This window comes from Symphalangus syndactylus, chromosome 2 (assembly GCF_028878055.3).
Source record: "Symphalangus syndactylus isolate Jambi chromosome 2, NHGRI_mSymSyn1-v2.1_pri, whole genome shotgun sequence".
In the NCBI taxonomy this organism is placed as follows: domain Eukaryota; kingdom Metazoa; phylum Chordata; class Mammalia; order Primates; family Hylobatidae; genus Symphalangus; species Symphalangus syndactylus.
The window spans coordinates 85,958,267-85,975,221 of record NC_072424.2 but is presented as its reverse complement, the minus strand read 5'-3'; positions in this window follow the sequence as shown (position 1 = coordinate 85,975,221).

The following is a 16,955-nucleotide window of genomic DNA, read 5'->3' as shown; positions in this document are numbered from 1 at the left end:
GGATGCCGCCAGCTTCCCCAAGCAGAGCTGGCCCATCCGACGCTAAGCGAATCTCTTGTCGCCTCCATTATCTGCACCGGGGCGGCTGGAGGGCAGAGCGTTCCCTCCCGCGGCTCGTCCTCGGCGGGCGATGCGGTCTCCCGCTCTCCGGGCGGAGGGATAGTGAAGAGCGGCCCTCATCCCCTACCACCTCCCCATTCCGCTTGCCTTCCCGCGATTCCTGAGCTCTCTCGCGCCTTGCTCTGTGCGCGGCGCTGGGAGAGCGCATGCCGAGGGAGCGATGATCCCCGATCTCTAAGAGATTAATTCTATTTAAGCTCTCTCGGCAGCTTGAACTTGTCGAACAAGAGCTTGCCAGTCCCTCCTCAGGGCGTGGGCCCGGCCAGAGGTCAGAGGTTACCCCTCCCGCCCTCCGCTCGACGTTCGCGGGGAGGGGAGCTGTGGCCGGCGCTCTGCAATTCCGCCAGCCCACCCCCGGTCCCTCTTTCTCCAGACTCGGTGTCATCCCGGGCTTTCAATCAGAGTTTGCCTGTGCGTGCAAGTGAATGCTGGAGTCCCCCGAGCCCTGGGAGGGCGCAGCAGGTCCTCCGCCCGGGCGTCCCACGGGGAGCGGGCTGTGCGCTCCAGTGGGCTCCGACAGCACGTGATTGCAACTTTCTGCCCAGACTTGGCTCGGCCTCGATCTCGGGGTCGTGCACACCACACACACCAGAGCCTGTGTCCTCCCTAGTGGAGCGCCGCGACCAAGGCTGGGGTCCTGGGGAAAGAGCAAGATGGGGGATCTTTATCTCTCAAATTATTCCCTCCTCCTCGGTTTTTCGAATTGGGACGAGATTGGGGAATTGTGGGATGAGGCCATAATCGCGCAGGGTTTTATTAGGTGACAGGAGGAGAAATCAGCCTTTTTTGGCAGCCAACTTGTACAGCCGCTTGTGGAGCTAGCCCGACCGGCGGCGTAGCACTTTCTCGAACTCGGCGCCCAGAGAGGGGAGGAATTTCGGGCAGGATTTGAGAAACACAGTAAGATGCCAGGCTCCGTTTGGAATCCTCAGGTTCTGGTTCACGCCAGAAATCCACTTGCTTCAGCCACCTACCACCACCACCCCCATAACGCGGACGCGAAAGAGGGTGCTTGGTTCAGGACAAAGAACTTCAGGGTGGAACTAATTTATCTGGGGCGAAGATAAGGGCAGTGTGGGGGGTAGTGACTAGACCCAGGCCTGTCTCCAGGGGAAGCATTTAGGGGTCTATTTCGAGAAGGAGAACTACGAATTGCTTTGCCTGTGCGGGGGCTGGACGATGGCTTTCCTGGGCTCCAAACCACCTCTTCCCCTACTCTCGAACACTCCTGCCAGGCTGGCTCATTTGTAGGCACCAAAACTTCTGGAAAATACTCCCAAGGCTCATCAAATTGTCTCAAAATCAAAATGGGTATCTTCCCTCTTTTTCCTGTCACCAATCCCTAATCAAGCAGGGTGTCAATAAGATGCCTACGGAATACACACACACCCCATTCAGCCCTGGCAAAAGGCACAACACTGCGCGCACACACCCGCAGCATATGCATCCTGTGTTCTGTGCGCCCGGCTGTAATTATCGGCGCGCTTTGCATAAATCACAATACAGTTCTGAAATCATCGTGATGACTTTCTGGCATGATTGGTTCAGTGGTAATGGCGGCAACAAGCTCCAGGGTAGGCGGGAAGGGCTGAGGCCCCGTCGCCCACCAGGTCCCACATAAGCCTGGAGCCTTAGTGCCGGCTGCCTTCTACCCAGGCAAAGCTGCTGCAGGCCACGGGGGACCTCGGATTTAAGGCGTAGAAACTTGGGGTTACCACGGGTACAGCTCAGAGAAGAAAGCCTCTGCAGGACAAAGACTATGGCTCTTCATCTTTCTATCCACAGGCCCCAGCATGCTGCCTGATTCATAGTAGGTGCTGCATAAATGTTGGGCAAATGAAGGGAAGTCACCTGCAGATGCCCTGAGGGGCCACGGGAGGCACAGCCAGGCTAAACGCTGGAAACCACGAGTTAGGGATTCGGGGCTGTGCCAACAAGCTGTGTGACCTTAGGCAAGTGACTAGACCTCTCTGGGTTCCAGATATTTTTTGTAAAAGGATTCTCACCCTGTTCAGTCTTAGCTTTCAAAGATTTTTCCTGTGAGTCCATTAAAGGAAATGACTGATAAGGGGCAAATGCCATCTGTCTCAGGATTATCTTTTAACAGAGACAAGACATTAAGTTACAAGGATAAGTTTATTGCTTTGGAAGGTGGTGGGGACAGCCACACCCTCAGAGGTTCTGAAACCCTTCTAAACAGGTTCAGACATAGCCCCTAGTTTCCTCTGTAGGCGCTTGTGAGTATGGAGCTCTCAACCAAAACCGAAGACTAAAGCGCAGGGAAGGTATCTTTTATCAAAGGATGTTTACATTTTGGTCCAAGAGATAGGAAATAAGACCACGAGAGGACCATGGACCAAGGGGTATTTCTGCCCATCCATCAATCTACCCACTCATCAAATACTGAGCACCCACTATATGCCAGACCCTGGGGATATAGGAGATTAATGACATGACTCCTTTCTCAGTGTAGCAGGGAGCAGACACATAGAAGGTGATAAATGTTTTAGATTGGGATGAAACACAGGACACTGGAGATATATACAAGGAGCCCTAAACCAGTGTGCAGTGAGATAGGCTCTCCAGAATTGCCCTGGAAAGCTGGCCTTGTGTTAGGAGAATCTACTGATTCTATAGTCCTCTGAGGACTGTATTGTATTATAGCTCATTCCTCTGCTAATGCCCTGTTAAAGAGAATCCTATTAACTAGGTTGTATTAGAGAGGCAGGGGTACAGAGCACCTCTCTAAGTTTCAGACTATCTGAGGTTGACTGCTAGTTCTGCCATTCACTAGCTTCTCTAAAAACGGTGACATTTTTTCCATTAACACTCCCTCCACACATACACATTCTTCTAAATTAAAATATCAATGGTGAAAGGACAAGCTTTCCCATCAGCTAGCAGAGCTGATGGAATTGGTGTTAAAGAGACCCCCTCCCCAATCCCCTGTGATCAACCCCCTCACAGAGGCCATTCAACCTCTAGAGAGTCACTCCTTTAAAATACCATTCCCCTTACTGACATGCAGAGTTAAGAGATGCTCAGACCCAGGAAATGGCTGGGAAAACCTACCAGCTGAGCTTGGCTGAGTTTTGATGTTTAGTATCCAAAAACACTCTGACACAAGTTTTTGTTTGTTTGTTTGTTTATATGAAGGAGGAAGTTGATTTGCATTTGCTTCCACATCATAATTCAACCTATGGCTGTTGTTTGCCCGGTGGATGGTGAGAGAGGAGGTGGGACATGGAGCAGTGTCTGGCACATAGTAGGTGCTTGCTAAGTGCCAAATGAAAGAAACAGTGTTTGCGGGCTTGCTCTTCATTCTGCTGTGGATCTCTCTACAAGTTGTTTGATTCCTATCCAAATTTACCCCCCAAATAAACAAGAACAATCCAGAAAAGGGACCCTTGTTCTCTAGAATCCAGAAGGTCCTGAGTTGCAGGGTTTTTTCTTGACACTTTTGAGCACTGTGTTGCCAAAAGTAGTCTGTTACTCCCCACAAGTAGGAAGATGAACGCTGCTAACAGCAACAAGAAGACAAGGCTCTGTGTGACCACCCCCCTCACCCCACAACCTTAACAAATAACAAGTCATGTCTTTGCATTTATTCACACCCTTGGTTGGGCAAAAATTCAGTTCTAAGGTCAGGCTGAGACTCCGAGGCTTCTAGAGTCCCGCTGCATCTTGACATTCTCTGGCTCCAAGAATAATTAAGTAGAAACATCTTTCTAGTCCCTTGTACCCTGGCATATAGTGGTGCTTTGTAAATGTGGAATGTATCAGTGAACCTGCCTGATGATACTCAATGAAAGCTACTGAAGCTTGAGGTGAAGGGCTCATTTTTGCTCAGCCCCAGCAATGGGGTAGGAAGGGAACAGAGACAGGTCCTCTGGATCTCCAAACCTTGGGAAGCAGTGCGGGTCATTTTTGGCTTTCCGAAAACAAAAGAATGACTAGAGAAACAAGAAAGCAGAACACAGACTACATCCAGGGAGATACTGGCTGCCAAGCTTTCTTCAGCCTCCTAATTTCCTGTGAATTACACATTCTAACTTGGCTTCCATTTAGCCTGGAATCACAGAACACATAAGTTACAAGGCACTCCTCTAATGTAGTCATTTTATAGATGAGGAAAGTGAGAAACTTAGAGACAACTTGTCCTTGCTTACTCACTGAGAGGCAGAGATCATCCCCAGAACCCAGATCTCCTAATGCTGAGTCCAGTGCTCTTCGAAATACTCATTCCACTGCATTCCACTGCATCCAGCTACCTCTTATTTCCCAGAAGGGCTTCTAGAAGCTCCAATTAAAGCAATTTCACTTACTTACTGGTGAAGTAATCAGAATTAAGAACAGTGTCTTGTGCATCTTGAAACTATAGTTCAGTATTTGTGCAACGTCAGCCTCCTTTATTTCACAGGGTTTTTTTCTGAATTCCCTTTCTGCCAGTACTTAAAATTTGCTGTGTTCCAAGGTATAGAAAACCTGTGAGGTGTCCTCTCTGTTTTATATAAGGGATGATGTGACCTATAGGAGCAATACTTAGGGACACAAATCATAGATGCTGAGAAAAAGTCAATGATTAGATTGAGCAATTAATCACTGAATTTGATCTGCCTGGATTGCCAATCTGGGCCTTTCAGATTTTAAAAACATCCCTGTCTTCCCTTCACATCAGCTTTAGGACCTACTTTATCCAGATCACTGTTTCAACACTTGCAGAAACAATTGTTATGTAAAACCAGGTACTCCAGTTTGAATGTGGCCAATATATTTGAGAATAAGCTACAATTCTTTATTATGTGGATGAGTATATCAGGACCACATATTTGATCTCTGCCAATGAAGTGAAAAGCATCATACATTCTACTATGCTTTGTTTCCAACAGATCTAGTTCACACAGTACTCTGTTGTCCTATTCTAGTAAGTAATTTCAGAATTCACATCACTTACAAAGATGCCGAGTGGCTATTTAGGGAACTCTGATTCAAAAAAAAAAAAAAACAAAAAAAAAAAACCCCTCCAAAACAAAACAAACCTCCCTCTCTCTTCTCCCTCCCCCAAACCCCACGTGCTTTGTGCAAGACGGAGTCAACCAGTGGGATTCACAGGAGGTCCCCAAGTCAAATGCTGCAGCTGCGTTTTAAAAAAGGGTTGGATAAACTACAGCCGTTAATAACATCTGTATCTATGCAAGCTAAGATGATGATAGGGGTAATCAGATCTCATGCTTCAGGGCATAAGATGATTGCCTGCTGGGAGGAGGAGGATTTGGCCTTTCAGGTATAGGAGTTCACAACTGAGGAGGTAGGTTGCAGACATTTCTCCCCAGCCTCTGAAATTTCAGGTGTAACTGTTGGGGTAGATGAAACAGTGATTTGAAATCTAACATTTCTATCAGATCAGGACATTAAATAATGAGATATTTGAAACACCAACATGCACTACATACAACATATGTGTATCTATCTAGGATATAAGTATTTTGATGCCTTTTTGGAAGGCTGACATTGTTTGATATATTTTGACCATCTTTTAGTGCCAAGTGGATACTTATTAAGTACTAAATAACAATGAAAATAGTGGAGGTAATTTGACTTTAGTCCATGCATTAATAGTTAGTTACAATGTGTAATTACCCAAGTATTCATAATTGTACATATCTGTATCCCTAAATATATGTATTTCCAGTTGCAGTAGCTAAATAATCATTGGAATTGCATATTTGGGGTGTACAGAAATGCATTCATTTTAATCTTTGGATCACCAAGTAATTTTTAAAATGTAATATTTATCTGGAAGAGCGAGAAAGCAATTTTGCAAAAGAATCTTACCCTCTCTTTTGATTTCTTTAATATTTTCAAACCCCAAGAAAGGTACAATTTAGTACAGTTGCACAACTTAATCAATTTTGAAAACACTAGTGCAAGTGTGAGCAGGGTTAAAGAATTCCATTTATTTAGACATGTAAACCATACTGAAGGTCATACAGTAGCAGACAGCTGTCTACATTTCAGAGAGTAAAATCTTTTAAAGTAGCCCATTTCTAGCAGAGTGGTTAGAGTTCTTTTGGCATGAAAGACATTCTTACTACTTACTGGCTTCATCGCTATTGCTAAACCATTCACTTCAGTTCCACACAGAGGGACTGCTCTGGAGAATATGGCTGTTAAATGCAATTTTTAAAATGATGCACAAACAGTTTTTAAAGGGGGAAAAATTCTGCAGCTGTTTGGCTGCAGACAGACATGGGAAATTAGTCAGAAGCCCAAAGCATCATAGTTAATAACCATTATTCTGTTGTCTGGGATGTTTGTTTAAATACTATTGACACTGTGTATGTATTGTCATCTTTTCTAAATTGTAGCTCTTAACCACTGAAATCTTGCTAAAGACCACCTAGGGTTTCCTCTGTATGATACTGAAGTGTGTATTCACCTGATGGATAAACAAAAAACAGATTTTTTTTTCTTCAATTTTTCTCTCATGTGCAACTAGCAGGAAATTTTCTGGACTAAAGGGAGAGATTGCTTAAGTACAGTAGAATTAGACGCTGTGGATTCCCAATCTTTGTATTTCTCATCTAGTGATAGAAGATGAACAAACCCATCAACTGATTAATACAATTCAGTTCTGCTTAAAATTCACAGATCTGTTTGGTATGAGACTGCATTTTAAAAGACTCCTACATGCCATTAAGTGTGAAGAAATCAGTAACTATTCTTTTCATCCACAGCGTGTTGAGTCCCCCCCGCCCCATTTAAATTTTGCTTATTAAGTGAGGTCATTTGGGAGAAGAGTGGCTCTGGTGGGTGGGGAAAAAAAAATCTAACCGCTCGACTCCCAAGTTGAGAGCTCCAGATCATGGGCCATTCAGTACAAAGCGTTTTATATCTTGACTTATGAGGGGACAATAGCTGGTCTTACAAAGGCACCACCTGTGATTTAGCACGGTTGACATCTTTGTTAAGGAGGAGCCGGAGGGCAGCGGCGAAACAGCACGTGCACGATCCGGACCGCGTTACCGCGACCGACCTTCAAGACCGTTTCTCGCCGTCGTGGAGGCCTGGCCAGGTTTTCTGGCTTACAGTTTTTGGAAAGGGTGTGGGGAGAGAGAAAGGAAATGAGCGTCGTACACGCTGGTGGAGCCAAAGCTCTTGGACTTACGGCTTGCCAGCGCCCAGCTGCCCCATTTTACAGATGGGTAAAACGGAGGTCAGGTCCGCGGAGTGTCTGGCTCAGCAGGTGCCGTGGTGTGGACTCCCGCGGGGCTTCGGGACCGCAGGGCCGAGGGCCGAGGGCCAGGGGCCGGGGGGGCGGGGGGGCGGCGCGGCCGCGGGTGGGACGCAGAGTCCCTGTTTCGGGCCCAACCTTCGGGCCGGTGGCTTTTTGCTTCCTTCCCGAAGGTCGCTTCTGACAAATCTATCTATTTGGGGCAAATTGTCAGTGAGAAACTTCCGCTCGAACTGCCCTGGACAAAACCGGCTGTTTGAAAAGGGTAAATCCCGCGGCCCGGCGAGGCCGAACAATGGGCCGCTGGTGCGGCTGCGGCGGGGGCGGCCGGGCGGGCCGCACAAAGGGCGGATTAATTGGGGCCGCGGCTGAGCGGTTCGCGCTAGCTCCACTCAGCCCGCGCCGCGGGGCGCCCCATTGACTGGGCCCCGAGCCCCACTTTTCACAAACTCCAAACAAAAGTCAATTTCTTTTTTATAAGGCGGGGGAGGGGGCCGCGGCCAAGATTCCCCACTTGTTCCTGCGACTCGCTCTTGCCGCACGGGGGGCTTCGGGGGCTCAAGGAACTGGAGGCAGAAGGGCCCTCGGGGATGCCCGAGAGGGGAAAGAGATGCGGGTGTGGCTGCCGCGTCCCTGTCCCCGCCTCCGCTGCCCCGCTCCGACGCGTGTCCCACCCTCTGGGCCGCACCTACAGGCAGGGGCTGAGATCCCAGCCCCAGGCCTGGAAGCCGCGAAGAAGCGGGATGAGGTGGTGGCCGGACCGAGGTGAAGACTGGGGACACCCGGCTGGGGGAAGCGCAGGCAGGTGATTTCGGAGGAAAGAACACGCTCCTTTGAGATTCTAAATCTTGGGAAGGGTGGCCATGCATTAGATAGTTATTGAGAAACTACTGTGTTCCCGATAGCGAATTTGCCTTCAGTGGACAGACAAGTGGGTGGGCGGCAGATTTATAAGTCAATCAGTCAGTAGGTGAGGGACCGCGGTCAGTATGGGAGGCTAAAGGAAGTCACCAACCCTCTGTAAAATGATGAGATGGACTTGCCGGTGTCACATATGGAAGATATCTAATTACTTTATAGACACAGACTTTGTACTTGGAGAAGTGGCGGTGATTAAAAAATAAACACATAAATCCAAATTGTAGGACTAACATTGTCACTGGTCTAAACACCCCGTAGGAAGGAACCAGGAGTTCGTCTCTTCTTATTTCTCTTCTCTCAAAATAGGAGAATGACTGCAGAGGGCTCTTCAGCTGACACTGAGAGGAGCAGGAAATTCCTTTAACAATACAAATCGATACACTCCCTAGCCCACAAGCCTCTGCTGGAAACCGGATTGGCAGTGGTTGTACAAGACACTCCAGGCCTTGTCATTTCAAGGACTGTCTTCCAAAGTGAATGAACAGGAAATAGAGACCATGTGCTGGTGTAAGGGAATTCATGTGTTGGCTGGAGCTGTGTGCTAATGGATGATATCCCAAGGCTTTATCCAAGGTGTTTCTTTGGGGAAGGAAGGAGGCTTGGATCTGCGGGCACTTGTGTGCTCTACAGCTGGCAAAGTGACTTTATGAGACTGTTGAAGTCTTTAATAGCCGGGCTTTATTGTGGAGTCCCTCCAGCGGCATCTGGCTAGTATACTGGCACCCCTCTGGGCAGGCGCAGTGAGAGGGGAGCTCTGATGCCAGGTAATGAATCTGTGGCAGGCTCAGTAAATGAGGTGAAGCAAATCCTCAAGGACAGGCTGAAACAGGGCTGGAGGCAGAGACCTAGGCATTGACAGTGGGGAGGTAACAGCGGCCAGCGGACCTGCTGGCAGGATCCAACCTGGGCTCCTTTTCAACCACATTTTAAAGCTGTAGATTTAAAACGATCTTCTCTGGGCCAAGCTGTGAACACTTCCAGATTTCTGTTGAATCAGAGGCTGTGAAAATCAAGGGCAAATATTTATCTAAAGATGTCACAACTTTGAATTTCAATAATAACTTATCTGCTAATCTCTGATGGAAATCTAGAACAGCTGTTGCTCTATTGTGTATTTTGAATTCCCGTAAGACGAATTTGGGAACTGACATTTTTTTCTTCCACCAAATCTCAGTATGCTTTCTTTTAATTTACTGATGCCTTTGCAAGGTCAAATCAAATAAATGACAGGAATGGTAGCTCATTATGAAAGTTATTAAAGCCTGCCAAAAAATAATATAGTTTTTACCTTTATTAGCAAGTGTGGCAATGCTAAGCATGTCCATGCCAGAAGAAGTTGAGTGAGGGTGTAAAGGCTGGGATACTGAATTATTGGAAAGAAAAAAGAAAATATGAGTCAGACTGATGAAACTTCCAAATTAATGTGTAGATTTAGACACAGTTAACAACAGGCTCTACTGTCTATTAATAGAAAGTTTATGACCACACTTTCTAAGAATATTCAGCACAGTTGCTTATTATTTCTGTTTTACAGATGAAGGTCTTCAGAGAGGGGGACACTGGGTGATTTTGAAAAGGTCTACCCATGAAAGGCATGAGTAACATACTGGTATCAAGCCTTTCTATCACTCACTCTGGTTGATATTCAAGGCCTTGAATTACTCTTATTTATTTATTTATTTATTTTTGAGACAGAGTCTTCCTCTGTCACCCGGGCTGGAGTGTAGTGAAACAATCTCAGCTAACTGCAACCTCTGCCTCCAGGATTTAAGCCATTCTCGTGCCTCAGCCTCCCAAGTAGCTGGGATTACAGGCACGCACCACCACGTTTGGCTAATTTTTTGTAATTTTAGTAAAGACGGAGTTTCTCCATGTTGCCCAGGCTGGTCTCGAACTCCTGAGCTCAGGCAATCCACCCGCCTCGGCCTCCCAAAGTATGTGAGCCACCACACCCGGCCAGAATTACTCTCTTTTAGAATGAAGAATTATTTTGGAGTCACTTGATGTGGACATCATTACAGGAAAGCAGTTCCTGGAGAAGTGATTATAATTAAACCTCTTTTTTTTTCCTCTTACACTTGCAGGCTGAGCAAACACTGTTGGAAAGGCAGAAGGATGATCTTGGCACCCCTAAGATTAGGTTGCCAGAAAAGTACAAAAATCTGACTGCTGATAATTGCAGAGCAGGGACAAGTACAGCACTAGATTTGGAATATGGTAGTAATAAGCCAAACGGAAGGGCTTATCCGGAGGTCGACTAGATTTAAATCAATAAGAGAATGGAATTTTCATTTTTAAAATTTATTATTTATTTATTTTTTTTGAGACGGAGTCTTGCTCTCTTGCCCAGGCTGCAGTGCAGTGGTGTAATCTCTGATCACTGCAACCTCTGCCTTCCAGGTTCAAGTGATCCTCCTGTCTCAGCCTCCTAAGTAGCTGAGATTACAGGAATGCACCACCATGCCCGACTAATTTTTGTATTTTTAGTAGAGACTGGGTTTCACCATGATGGCCAGGCTGGTCTCGAACTCCTGACTTTAGGTGACCCACCCTCCTCGGCCTCCCAAAGTTCTGGGATTACAGGCATGAGCCACCGCGCCTGGCCAGATGGAATTTTCTAACTCATTCTTGGAGAGGGAAACAGAGGAGACATAGCCCAGCCTCAATGTGTTTAGTCAAGATCCCAGAAATAACACGCAGTGGCCACTTGTTTGTTTGTTTGTTTTTTGAGACAGAGTCTTGCTCTGTCTCAGGCTGGAGTGCAGTGGCACAATCTTGGCTCACTGCAACCTCCACCTCCCAGGTTCAAGAAATTCTCCTGTCTCAGCCTTCTGAGTAGCTGGGATTACAGGCACATGCCACCACATCTGGCTAATTTTTGTATTTTTAGTAGAAACGGGGTTTCACCATGATGGCCAGGCTGGTCTCCAACTCCTGACCTCAAGCAATCCACCAGCCTTGGCCTCCCAAAGTGCTGGGATTACAGGTGTGAGCCACCGTGCTCAGCCACATTGACCATTTGATTGTGAAACGTACCATACATATAAAATACAGTAGGAATGTATTTGTGCAATTAAAAGAATGAAATAAAATGAATGTTTATATCCTAGCAGCTACATTAAAAAAATAGAATCTTAGTATCCATAGGAACCTCTTCATGCCCTCTTAGATGGTGTCTCCCCTCCCCACCAACACACACCAGAGATAATCATCACTCCGAGCTGTGTTTTATTCATTTGCTTGCTTTCTTTATAATTTTACAACTTCTACATATACATCCCTAAAATCATGTGAAGTTTTGCTCTTTTTTTTTTTTGAATGTTACATAAACAGAAGCATACATTATATAGCTTCAGTGATTTGGGTTTTTCCCCAACACTCTGTTTAATGTTGATATTAAATTAATCGTGTTATATTTGCACAGTGGGGTTTCTTCATTCTCATTGTTGTATAGTATTCCACTGTGTGAATACACCACAAGTGACTACTCCTTACTACTATGAATGCACATTTGTGTTCTCCCTTTCTCTGTCTCTCTCTTTTTAGTAATTCTGAACAATGCTGCTATGAGAATCTGTAATGCATGCCTCCTGGTGTACATATGCAAGAATTTTTCTAGTATATAAACCCAGGAGCAGAATTGACTTTCCTACTGAATTTTACTATCAATCTGTTTCTCTACATGGTTATATTAATTTATACTCCCACCAGAAGGTAGTAAGAGTTATTATTGCTCCCCATCCTTGTCAACACTTATTATTGACTTATTTTTAAATTTTTCTTATTCAGATGGGAAAAAATATCTCTGTGGTTTTAATTTGCATTTCTCTGATTACTAATAAGATCAAACATTTTTCAGGTATCTATGAGCCATTTGTGTCTTCTCTTTTGTAAAATACTTGTTTGTGACTTTTGCCCATTTTTCCATTGTATTGTTTATCTTTTTCTTTTTTCTTTTCATTTTCTTTTTTGTTTTCTGAGAGTCAGGGTTTTGCTCTGTTACCCAGGCTGGAGTGCAGTGGCACAATCATAGCTCACTGCAGCCTCAAATGCCTGAGTTCATGTGAACCTCTGGCCTTAGCCTCACAAATAGCTAGAACACGGGCACCTGACACCACACTTAGCTTATTTATTTACTTAAGAGACGGAGTCTTGGCCAGGTGCAGTGGCTCACGCCTGTAATCCCAACACTTTGGGAGGCCAAGGTGGTTGCATCACTTGAGGCCAGGAGTTCGAGACCAGCCTGGCCAACATAGCAAAACCCCGTCTCTACTAAAAATACAAAAATTAGCTGGGCAAGATGGCGCATGCTTGTAATCTCAGCTACTCAGAAGGCTGAGGCATGAGAATCACTTGAATCCAGGAGGCAGAGGTTGCAGTGAGCCAAGATCATGCCACTGCACCCTGGCCTGAGTGACAGAGTGAGATTCTGTCTCAAAAAAAAAAAAAAAAGAGAGAGAGAGAGAGAGAGAGAGATGGGGTCCTGCTATGTTAGCAGGCTTGTTTTTTCTTTCTCCCTTTGATTCATAGGAGCTTTAAAACATATATTTTGGATATTAATCCTTTGTCTCAATTATATATTTGACAAATTCCATTCCAAACCATTCCCCAACCACCCCCACCCCCCATCCATTTAGTGGTTATCTTTTCCTCTCTTTTAAATGTCTTTTGGTGAAGCAAAGCTTTAATTTTATGCGGTAGAATTTATCAACATTTTCCTTCATGCGTTGATATTTTTGTCTCCTGTTTTAGAAAAACTTACCCTTTATTGGATTGTAATGGTATTCTCTTAAACTGTTTACTAAAAGTTTTATAGCTTTACTTGCCGCATCTAAGTCCTTAATACAACTAAAATTGATTTTTGTGTATGGTTTCAGTAGGGTTCCAATTTAATTTTTTGCAGTTGTTTAATAAATTTTCCTGGCTGGGGGCAGTAGCTCACTCCTGTAATCCCAGCACTTTGGGAGGCTGAGGCAGGTGGATCACATGAGGTCAGGAGTTCGAGACCAGCCTAGCCAACATGGCAAAACCCATGACTACTAAAAATACAAAAATTAGCCGGGCGTGGTGGCATGCCTGTAATCCCAGCTACTCAGGAGGCTGAGGCAGGAGAATCTCTTGAACCCAGGAGGCACAGGTTGCAATGAGCCAAGATGGTGCCATTGTACTCCAGCCTGGGTGACAGAGTGAGACCCTGTCTCAAAAAATAAAAAATAAATAAAAAATCAAACTTCCTAGTACTATTGATTGACATTTTTCTTTTTTTTTTGAGATGGGAGTCTCACTGTATCTCCCAGGATGGAGTGCAGGAGTGCAGTGGTGCGATCTTGGCTCACTGCAATCTCCACCTCCCGGGTTCAAGCAATTCTCCTGCCTCAGCCTCCCGAGTAACTGGAACTACAGGCGCCTGCCACCACGCCCAGCTAATTTTTTGTATTTTTAGTAGAGACGGGGTTTCACCGTATTAGCCAGGATGGTCTCGATGTCCTGACCTCGTGATCCACCCACCTCGGCCTCCCAAAGTACTGGGATTACAGGCGTGAGTCGCCGCGCCTGGCACATTGATTGACTCTTTACTCATCTCTGGAGCCCACTCTATGATAAAATCAAGTCTCCATATATGCATTGGTTTGTTTCCAGGTTACCTATCATCTTCCATCGGCCCCTCTGTGGGAAACCTCTGCTAATATCACATTGTTTTATTTACTTAGCTTGTATAGTAAGTATTGATATCTGGGAGGGCAAGTCCCCTTACCTTATTCTTTTTCTTAGGGACACTTAGCTATTTTTGGCCTTTTGCTGTTCCCTTTAAATTTTTGAATTAGCTTGTCAAGTTTGGTGAAAAGTATTGTTGATATTTTCACTGGAATTGGATTTAATCAGTTTGGGGAGAATTAACATCTTCACGCTATTGATAAAGCTTTCTACTAACAACTTGCTATTTTTCCATTTATTTAAGTAATTTAAAAATGTCTTTTCAGCCTAGTACAGTGGCTCACACCTGTACTCCCATCACTTTAGGAGGCCAAGGTGGGAGGATTGCTTGAACCCAGGAGTTGAAACCAGCCTGGGCTACATAGGGAGACCCTATCTCTACAAAAAATAAGGCAGATTAGCTGGGTGTGGTGGTTTGCATCTGTAGTCCCCTACTTAGGAGGCTAAGATGGGAGGATTACTTGAGCTCAGGAGGTTGAGGCTGCAGTGAGCTATGATTCTGCCACTTCACTCCATCCTAGGTGACAGAGGAAGACTGTCTCAAAAAAAAAAAAGAGTACATGATTTTTGGTGCATATGAATGTAGAATTAATTGGTCTATGTTCTTCGTGAATTAGGTAGCAATCCTTTTCATTTCTAGTAATGCTTTGGCCATAGTCTCTTTTTTATATTAATATGGATAGCCCCATCAGATTTATTCTATTAATATTTGTTTTCTTGTCCTTTGACTTTCAACATTTCTATGACTTTATGTTTTAAAAATCTCATGCAAACAGTATATTGCTGATTTTCAAAAACCTAGCTGACAATCTTCATCATTTAAGTGGAGTCTTTATTACATTTATATTATTGTGAGTACTGATACATTCAATTTGTTACTACCATCTTTTTGGTGATTTATATTTCTATGTTTTACCTCTTCCTTTTTGCCTTCTTTTGCATTGACTGAGAATTTTTTTCCCCTCTCTGTCAAGTTTTTCCCATTCTTGTTTGGAAGTTATATTCTTTGTGCATCTATTCCTTCAGTGGTTACCTATTTTAATATTTTCAGTTAACAAAGTTAATATCTTTCTGCCTCTTGAACAATATGAAAACCTTAGAAATCTTAATATATTATCATCTGTTTCTAGTACTGGGATCCAGTTCTAGCTTAATCTTTCCCCCCACAAATTAGATATTATTATTGTTCATATAATCATATAGATTTATATAGGGTTGCCTACATATTTACCTATATCTTTGCTGATTATTTCTTCTTCTCAAACCTTCCATCTGGGAAGGTTTCTATTGTCTTTTTTTTTTTATTTAACAAAATTTGGCCGGGCACGGTGGCTCACATCTGTAATCCCAGCCCTTTGGGGGTTTTTTTTAGACAGAGTTTTGCTCTGTCGCCCAGGCTGGAGTGCAGGGCGTGATCTCAGCTCACTACAACCTGTGCCTGCCGGATTCAAGCAATTCTCCTACCTCAGCCTCCTGAGTAGCTGGGATTGCAGGTGCATGCCACCACACCCAGCTAAATTTTGTATTTTTAGTAGAAAAGAGGTTTTGCTATGTTGGCTAGTCTGGTCTCGAACTCCTGTCCTCAGGTGATCTGCCCGCCTTAGCCTCCCAAACTGCTGGTATTACAGGTGTGAGCCACTGTGCCCAGCCCATTGCTTCTTTAAGAAGCATATCCCTTATAATTTTCTTTGGCGAGGGTCTGCCAGTGGGAAAGTCTCTCAATTTTTGGTGAAGTGAAAATATCTATATTTTACCTTCATTCTGGAAAGATATTTCACTGGGAATATTATCTTATTATTTTTTATTTTTAGAGATAAGGTCTCACTCTGTCACCCAGGTTGGAGTGCAGTGGTTTGATCACAGCTCACTGCAGGCTTCAACTCCTGGGCTCAAGTGATCCCCCTGCCTCAGCCTCCTGAGTATCTGGGACTACAGGTGGGATATAATTTTAGATTCATGGTTATTTCCTTTCAGCACATTGATGATGTGATTTCACTATCTTTCGGTTTTATTGTTGCTATTGTTGCTGTTGGAAAGTCAGTATTCAGTCTAAGGCTGCATCTTCAAAAGTAACCTGTCAGACAGAGCATGGTACCTGTAATCCAGCACTTTGGGAGGCTGAGGCAGAAGGATCGCTTGAGCCCAGGAGTTTGAGACCAGCCTGGGCAACACAGTAGGACCCCATCTCTACAAAAAAATTAAAAAAAAAATCAGCTGGGCTTGGTGGCATGTGCCTGTAGTCTCAGCTACACAGGAGGCTGAGGCAGGAGGACCACTTGAGCCCAGGAGGCTGAGGCTGTAATAAGCCGTGATCACACCACTGCACTCAAGACCTTGTCTCAAGAAAAAAAAAAAAGTGACTTTTCCCCCTTTGTCTACCTTTATGGTTTTATCTCCCCTTTGGAGTTCTGCCTTTTTAAGTTTTAATTTTTGTAAGAGACACAGTCTTGCTCTGTTGCCCAGGCTAGAGTGTAGTGATATGATCACAGCTCACTGCAGCCTGGAACTCTGTGGCTCAAGTGATGCTCCTGCCTCAGCTTCCCAAATAGCTGTGACCACAGGCATGCGCCACCATGCCCGGCTTGGAGTGCTGCATTTTTACAATCATAGTTCTACATGTGGATTTCTTTTTATTTATTCTGCTGGAGATGCACTTGGCTTCTTGAATCTGAAGGTTGGTGTTGTTTACAATTTTGGAAAATTCTCAGTTATTATCTCTGGAAATTTTCTCTTCCCTACTCTATTATTTCCTTCACGAATCCTGATTATGAATTATAACTCTCATCTCTTTCATATTTTCCATCTCTTTGATTCTGGATGTATTCTGGAAAATGTCTGTGCCAGTTTTCCAGTTCGCTAATTCTCTCTTCTGCTGGGTCTAACCAGCTGTTTAAGGCCCTCCTCCCTAATTTAAAAAATGGATCATTTGCTGGGCACAGTGGCTCACACCTGTAATCTCAGCACT